Here is a 9,026-nt window from a genome sequence, read left to right as displayed (position 1 = left end):
ACAACTGTGAAGTAACACTTTTTTTTGTGTGAAACCGCTCAATGAACTACATCTCCCGTCTCGCACCACAGACCAAGACGGCCGTCACGTTGGCACATTTCACTTCTTTCTTTCAGAATGAGGCGGAAAGTATTAAAAGAGGTGAAAATCACTCCAAGTCTGGGCATGTTGAGAGCTGTACATACACACAAGGGGAGTTAGTCGGTTCTGTAAGAGCCAGCATGCGGGACTGGGATTCTGGGATTTGTAGTCTTTCTAGTTGCATATTTTTCATAGTCTTATATTTCAACAGTTTTACGACAAACTGTGACTTTTTGACATGGAAATTATTTTTTAAGATTGACAAACATCACATGTGTAATTCGTGGCACAATTCAAACGAGATGGAAAGATAATCTTTCTCTCCCCATTGACTTCAATACATCATTTTTCCGGAATAAGGTCCCATGGGTCGGAAGGAGATGGGCGGGACTTCGCCTCTCTATAAGATGTACTGACTTCCTGTTGGCCCTGTGTAGATGCCTTGACATTTCTACGAGGCTCAAGTGGTGGTTCTGCAGCTCAGCGTCTGTACGTGCAGCTGAGGTCTGGAGGCATGCAAGCTGTTGGGTCTTTCACCTAGGCTGGCGCCCCCCCCCCCCCCCCCCCCCCCCCCCCCCCAGGTCAGCGGCCATACATTGGATCAGCCTCTGCCACACAGGGTCGAGTACTGGAGCAAATCACTCGACAATACTGTGTAAAGCAAGACTGAGCAAGAACTGAACATGTATTTATATCCATGTGGTTTCTATTTCGGGCTGCTGTTGATTACGTAAATGTTTCTCAATACAGTATCCACAACTACTGTCATTAAAGTGTTCTGTGCTTTAAAAGATAACGTGTATAATCTCCTTTCATTTGATAATTTAGAGGCACTGAAAATCTACTATAAGTAAATTGAAGAACATTGTTTACACCATGTGGTTCTGGGTGGGACCTGCTTAGTTATTTTGCATGTCCTTGTGGACTTCACTACATAAATAATCAAAGCATTACAAAATTGATTTTAAGTAATATTGACTGGTTACAGCTTCTTGAAGGTAAATAGTTACTTTACAGAATAACATGTTAACTTAATGATAATTTAATCAAATATGGTGCATTTTATTCTTACAAAATAAAGATTTACAGGATTAACAGTCAACCTGTTGATGCCTACATGATGATTAACATATTATGTAATGGAATAATTAGCAAGGTGCCATTTTTCTGCATAATGAGTCATTTTACTTTTATAATGTGATGGACAAACTGCTGATAATACTTCTGCAGTTTTTCTTAGATAATGATTTTAAATTTTGGGGGTTTTACTTTTAAGATATTTTTTTATTGTGGTATTACTTCTACACTGGCAAAAGTACTAAGTATTTCTACCTCTGTGAACAATTTAAATATGTTACATTTGACTCAGAGAAATGATGATGGACATTGCAAGCTCCAAACGATTAATATAGAAACATTTTGGCAGAATAACTTATATTAAACAATCTTAATTAGTTGCAGCAGCCATAATAAACAACAACAACAACAGGTGTGTACAGAATGAATTGTAGCATGTATTCTGCTTCCTGTGCGTCTCTCTACCTGCCTGCTCTTCAGCCAGCAGCTGCACACTGTGAGGAGACTCTTCGGCTCATTTGCCTCTGCCTCTGCACCTCAGCAGTGACTGTGAGGAAGAATCACCCTCAGCTTGAGTCTCTTATCACCTGATCCTCCACTGTTTCAAGTGTGCCAAGCCCACAGTGTGAACGGCTCACATTTAACCCGTTCCTCCGCTCTGCTGGATGGCCTCCCACTCCCTTCAATGTTACCAGGAGTAAACGCTTCTCTCCGATGAGTAATTTTTGCTGTCGAACTTGTCTCTAACCTTTTCCTACCCTCTTTTGTTTGGCTTTTGTTTGGCAACAGCTGTTATCATGGATTTCTTCTTTTTTTTTTTTTTTGGTCAGCTGTGATTGCTCCGGGCAAAACAGGAGCAGATGGTGTTTTGCTATGCATGAATGGAGCGTTAGAGGAGTTGGACTGAATAGGCCAAGTTTTGAATGGTGTCTACACAGCACCTGCCTCTTGTAGCAGCAGGGACATCCTAGTGGCATGATCTGTCTTGGCTTCACTGCCATCGTAAAGGAAGAAAGAAAGAGACAGAGGGGGAACCTTGTTGGGTACCGTCCATATTTATTGATTTTCCTGCAAGTCGTGGCATAATGTGGTGTACAGTCAGTTTGAGTTAATTGGATGTGACACAGCGTGCACGTGTAATCTATCACTCCGGTCTCCTGGTACACTTTATCAGTTTTGTTGCCATAGAAACTTGTTGGCTCTGTAATAGCCTATATTAACAGGCTAAGTAAGTTGCAATAAAAGGCAATTTCAGAGTTGGGATCCTCTGCTGAACACAAAGCCTATAAAATACTGATGAAATAAATCGGTGGCAGCGGGGGGAGAGCGAGCTGGGTTTTTACATTCTTAAACCAAGCAAGTGCAAATAAAAAGAGACTGCTATCGTTTCCATACAATGCAGGGACATCTGTCAACCTCTGGGGCATGATGATCTGTCACAATAAAGAGAGCTTTCTCAAATCACTGACAGCTCGCTGCGCTTTTTTCTTTCTTTTTCTTAGAGCGACTGTATAACTCAACAGAGAATACATGCTCCAGATGCATTTGGTCCCCGATATACTGACAGTGCACAATAACATTTTCAGTAAACCATAATACTCTGAAACAAACCAGCTCCTCATATGCTCACCGCTGTTATTGTTACACTGACAACTGCTTGTAATAAACAGTTTTTCTTTGGGCTTTCAATGTTTACTCCATGACCTTTAATGTGACGCTGACAGCAGGAGTATGGTGGTGGTGAGCTTATCTGCCCTCATTCTAGCTAACTGCACATTTCACACTCATATATGTGTAAAACACATTCGCATTTGCATACAAATACTATTATTTTTCTCATACTGCCTGTGCTGCAGCACCTCTTTTCACCCTCTGTCTGAAACCAGAGCCCAGTCTGCTCTGATTGGTTAGCTGGCCGGCACTGTTGTGATAACAGGACAACCGCTTAGTCCCGCCCCTTAGCCTATAGGGGCGTTCACACCAAGTACTTTTCCCACAGTAGTTCATGAGAACTTTAGTTCATGAGAGCTCCTTTAGTTCTGATGAACTAAAGCAGATCGCGTTCACACCAAAATGAGTTCCTGGGGGTGGATTAGGCAAATGAGCCGCTGACGTCACTTCTTCTTCTTCTGCTTTGGGTTTACTGGCAGGCCGCAAACAACTTCACGGCGAGTACAGTAGGTGGCGGTATGCACCTTAAAGTTGCAATTCGCCAAAAAACCGAGAGAAGAAGAAGAAAAAAAACTTCCGCTTCCGCTGTATGCTTCTGTTTACCTTCCGACCTCAGACACGGTATGAAGTTGACGTTTTGGTGGTCGTGTTATACAGCTTCGTAACTGAGTTATTTAAGCCAATAACTCAGCCACAAATACAAATACAGATCGACCATTCAAATGCAATAGGAATGCTGAGTCGGAGGCGAAGGCGGTTAAGAAGCCTTAACAAAAGGATTGGACGACGAAAGCACACGCTATGGACATGTTCCGCCGTAGGACAGCTGAGGATGATGGCCGTTATCACGCCCAAAGAACAGCAATGGTACGTTCATTAAATCACATTAATACTATCTAATGTAGGATTTATGGAGTTATGTAGGGCTAATTTGTGTCTTTGTATGTGTTCCAGATATGCGAATACTACGGAACTCTGGGTGAACAATAGAACGTCGGCCTGGTGTCCAAGGGCTCTTTTCAACTCCTCTGTATTCGCCTGGAAGCAACGTTGGGGAGAGGCATCTGAACAGCATGGAAATTGTAAATTGACAATAAAGCTGATCTTTTGTACAGTGCATTTGGTTCTCTCTTTTATTTACCAGTCAACAGACACAATTACAATAGTGCAGACACACCTTAGTGCAAAGATTAAATGTCAGTATCAAAACAGTACTCATACTGTATATTTGTATATTAATGAGTATATTATTATGTTAAATGTGTGTTAAAGACAATGGGATGAGGTTGAAAGCTCTTTAAAAACTTTTGTATACATACATGTTAACATACATGTTAAGCATACACACCTGAAGAACTACGTTACACACACACAGGTTAGTCTGTGTACCGCTGCACTGCTGCTGGTTTAAACAAAGACAGTCATTATGCTAGTGCCGTGCATGTAGGTTCTCTTTTATTTATCAGCAGCAGATCAATAAGTGTCAGTAGTATCAAAACAATATAATAACAGTGGCAATATATATATATATAATAACAATAGGTAGGCTCAGCAGCAGACACACCTTAGTGCAAAGTTAGGTGTCAGTATTAATAACAGTGGCATATATATATAATCACAATAATACAAAATTAACTGTCCCAGGTGTAGGCAATTTGGGGTGAAGTGTCTTGCCCAGGGACACAACGACATCCTGACTGCAGTGGGGTTTGAACCTGTGCTCCCCTGATCCGAACACCAACGCACCAGACCACTGCACCACACGCCTCCCAACAAGTCATTGTACAGTTTATCAACGACAAGTTTTTCTTAATTTTTGTATTGAAGGCCTGTTGGATTTAATCAGCTCGCTTAGCACTGCCAGAAGCCCAGCCTGAAAGGTATTTTGTTGCTCCACCTCGATTCCTGGGCCTTGTGTGAATGCAGCAGCCGTTCGTCGTGCATCTCCTTGGCACGCAGGTCCTCATTCTCCTTGCTGACCATGGCACGGCGGTCCATCGCCATGATGGTGTCAAGGAAGCTGTCATCGCGTGCCCACTTTCCTAAGGTGAAATATGCAAGATGCAAGATCAGTTTAATCGCAACAACGAGGCAAAATGTTGATTAATAGTCCAGTTTACTCTGAGATAGAAGATCAAACCGTTTTCATGTAATCCTTTTATTTATACATCACATATACTGAGGTAGCTGGGCCAATCAAGCTTGGACTGAAATATCGAAATTACATCTCTCTTTGATATTGACTACAATTATTGCTACAATGCATCAATTCATTATCAAGCAAATGACTTGTGCATGAACTCTAAGCAGCGGTGATGCAATACATATTTCGATTTACTTTTACTTATTAATAGTTATATCACCTTCTTCTTCTTTCAAGGCCAGAGTAGTTACAGTGTAAGTGGATTGACATCTAACATAACATGGCTGAGTACAATTATAACAATCAATAAAAAAAAGGAAAAATAAATAGAATTTCAATTACATCATTTCTACTTAAATGTGCAAAAATATTAGAACATCAGTCTTTGTGGGATGCAGGTAATCAACTGCTTAAGCTTTTACCATTAACATGTAGAATGAATGTTGCAAATTACTTCATTTCATTTTCATTTCAATCTTTATTTCGAACAGATTAAAAAATAACAAATAAAAAATAACAAATGTGAAAAAACAGAATACCGTATTGTTAAAATACAGTATTTATCCACATTCACGATAATATTTATATATTCAACAAAAAAAAATCTTCATATTAATAATAATAATAATAATAAAAAAAATAAAAAAAATCATATGTGTCCGAAAGGGAGTAGGAGGAAGCAAATGCTTATTAATTCCCACCCCTTACTTGATCAATGATTGTCCTTTAAGTCATTGTGCAAGTTATTCCTACTTAGATTTACATGTATACATACATATACAATAATTTCTCATCTTCAATCACCTCTCTTCATTCTCATAGTTTTCCAAAAAAGTGTTTCTGTACATCCTTTTAAACTGAATTATGCTTGTGCTTTGTTTTAACTCCTGCTCCAAACCATTCCATAAAATCACCCCACAGATTGTTATACTCATACTTCTCAGAGTTGTTCTGACCTTGAGTTGTTTAAAATGTAGATTTCCTCTCAAATGATACCCACCCTCTCGGTCTATGAACAATGTTTTTAATTTCCTAGGAAGTAGATTATGTCTTGCTCTGTACATGATTTGTGCCGTTTTAAATTTAACCAGATCAGTGAACTTCAATATGTGTGACTTCAAAAATAATACATTAGTGTGTTCAAGATATCCAACATTATTGATAACTCTTATAGCCCTTTTTTGTAATGTGCATAACGGCTGTAGGTTGGTTTTGTACGTGTTTCCCCAAATCTCCACACAGTAAATCAGATATGGCAATATGAGTGTGTTATATAGAGTATACAATGAGTTGTAGTCCAGAATGTGTCTGGCTTTTCCCAATATTGCGATAGTCTTAGCCAGTTTTGCTTTGACATGAGTGATATGAGCAACTAATGTATTGTTAGAGGTAAGAATACAGAGGTAGCATTATGTCCAGCTAGCATGCTAATTGCTAACGTTATATTATCGTTTTATCCCGGAGGGGAAAACTAGTTTCTAATCCTGAGAGAAACACCTCGCCTGAAACACACGATTAGTGCCATGAGTTAGTGAAGCAAATTACAGAACATTGCACACTTATTCACAAGTCAAAACGTGTTCATAGCGGGCATCGCTGAGAATAGCTAGCTAGCTAGATGTTGTTAGCCAGCTTGGACCTAACGTTAGCAAGTTCTAGCATGGCTAGCTCGATCTACTGAGCAAATAAAAGTACATCTAAGACCAGTATTGTGCAGATTAAAACAGTGCAGTGCATGTATTTTATTTTACCTTGGTAGTCGTCCCGACATGACTTTGCCAGGTCTGCTAACTTTGCAGAGCCACGGAAACTGCATTCAGTAGAAGCTTCTGAATGCGGCGCTTCGCGTCCTCCGAGTAAATCGCCAGAAACGCCGAGACATCCTCATCAATTCCACCGCTCCGATGATTTATTTAGTGTTGCTATAATAACTGCTTTCACAAAAGTAATCTTTTCGGGTACGCTGCCCGAAGCGAGCAAATACAATGGCCGCTTCCAAAATAAAATTCAGAGTCAAACGGGCGTGGTTTGCATTCCGCACAGCCAATCAGACGTACGAACTATTTTCTCCCACGACAGTCCCTGCTCTCTAGCAGGGACTGAAAAGCGGGTCGGACGAACTAATTTGAGCTACTTTAGTTCCTGGGGCTTTTTGGTGTGAATGCAAATATATCGTAGTTCTGATGAACTATTGTGGGAAAAGTACACCAAAGTACTCCGGTGTGAACGCACCTATATGATGTACAATGTGTTGGAGCACTAGCCAATAGAAACGCAGGCATTACATATGTCAATATGTTACAGAAGTTGTTTCAGGCAGGACAGCGAGGTAGAGAAACTCCCTCTGGAGATACTTTTGGATTTCAGCCTTTGCAGACCATTGACATGCACAAAAACGTATCACACACTACAGGAAATGGAAACCCCCAAAAAGCAGAATGAGGCCTCTTTAATGTAAGCTTGAAATGAGGTTGTTTCATTCTAAGGGCTTTCTTTTCATAAATCCCACGTAAAGCAGTTTTGTTTCTCCTTTGCAACATTCAGGTGTGGTGCTCTAACATTGCAGCAGATCCATGCCAGTCCTCAGAGTATGATTACATACTGTTAATGATTTAAAGGAAATCGGCTTATTTACAGTCATTAGCAGCCGCACCACTGCCTCTGGCAATATCACACATACAACCGCAGTTTCAATCCTGCAATTTCTGTATTTAAAACGTTGTATGAGTTGTGATAGTATAGCGGTGCGCAGGTCAAAATGCTGGCAGATCAGACTTACCATAACATAACTGCACAAAAGAGGGGGCTGACCCTAATGGCTGAATCACTGCATCACCAAGGCAACATCATTGAGCAGAAAACCAAGGATGGAAAACGTGTGTGTGTGTGTGTGTGTAAGTTTGCATGTTGTGTGTTTATGAGAGCTGAAAGAAGAAGAGAAGGGAACAAAAGAGTGTAATCATTTGCACTCTGGCTCATATTTCCTGCAAAATAGAAAATGTGTATTTATTGTTTTCCTGATGACTGCCTTTATTTATGTTTTACTAAACCAACTCACCACATGTATAATAAACAGAATTAAATGAAAAGATTCAGATAAGATTATCAGAAAGGTTGTGCGAGGGTATCATAATATTTATACTAGCCCCCCCCATTAACTTTGCTCGGAGGCACCATGTACGGCGCTCCTTTAGTCTGAGGGGTCAAAAGTTCTCTAAACAAACGTTACCATTGGTCAGGGGCGTCAATAGTCCATCCAGCCAGCAGAGAAACCAAGAGCCCCTCAAACAAAGTTCACTATTCATCTCAGGGGTCAATAGTTCTCTTCACAAAGCTCATCATCGCAAGGTCAATAATTTAAACAGAGTCAGGAGGCCTGGTTCTCCCTGTAAACACGGACTGCCATTGGACTTGCAAGGTCATCAGTCTGAGCACTTCCCTGGATCAGGTCTTATCAGGAAAAAGCAAGTTTAATATGAGGGTGGCAGGTTGGAGTCCAGACTGAGAGAGTGGCTGCAGCGTGGGTCTGCTGGTCAGATGGTCAGTGTCAGCAGGCCTTTTGTTATGCTCTTATTGTATCAGTGCGCTGAACGGGAAAACAACAAAAGAGCCAAATAAATCATTAAAATACAGAATCCCCTCAGCTTCCACATCTGACTCCTTAGTCATCAATTAGGTCACCTCCTGATTGCTTGACATATTCATGGCCTTCATCAGCGTCATTTAATGGTGAGGACAGGAAGAAGGAGGGGTGTTATTGATTTCTTCATGCATCTAGGATGATATAATATTGCATATTTATCTCGCAGACATAACAAAGTCTAGAGCAGGGGTGTCAAACTCAAGGCCCGGGGGCCAAATCCGGCCCGCGACTTCATTTTATGTGGCCCCACAAGAGCTTGCAAAGAATATAATATGTTTATTATACGGTTACATGCTACTTTACAGAAGCACGTTGCCCATAAACGACATGTCCCACAATGCATCTCAAATTTGACTTTTTCTCAGAATTTGACTTTTTTTGTCCAAATATGCCTTTTTTCTTAGAATTTGC

Source organism: Trematomus bernacchii, unplaced genomic scaffold (assembly GCF_902827165.1).
Source record: "Trematomus bernacchii unplaced genomic scaffold, fTreBer1.1, whole genome shotgun sequence".
NCBI lineage: Eukaryota > Metazoa > Chordata > Actinopteri > Perciformes > Nototheniidae > Trematomus > Trematomus bernacchii.
Note: the sequence above shows the minus strand (reverse complement) of the source record.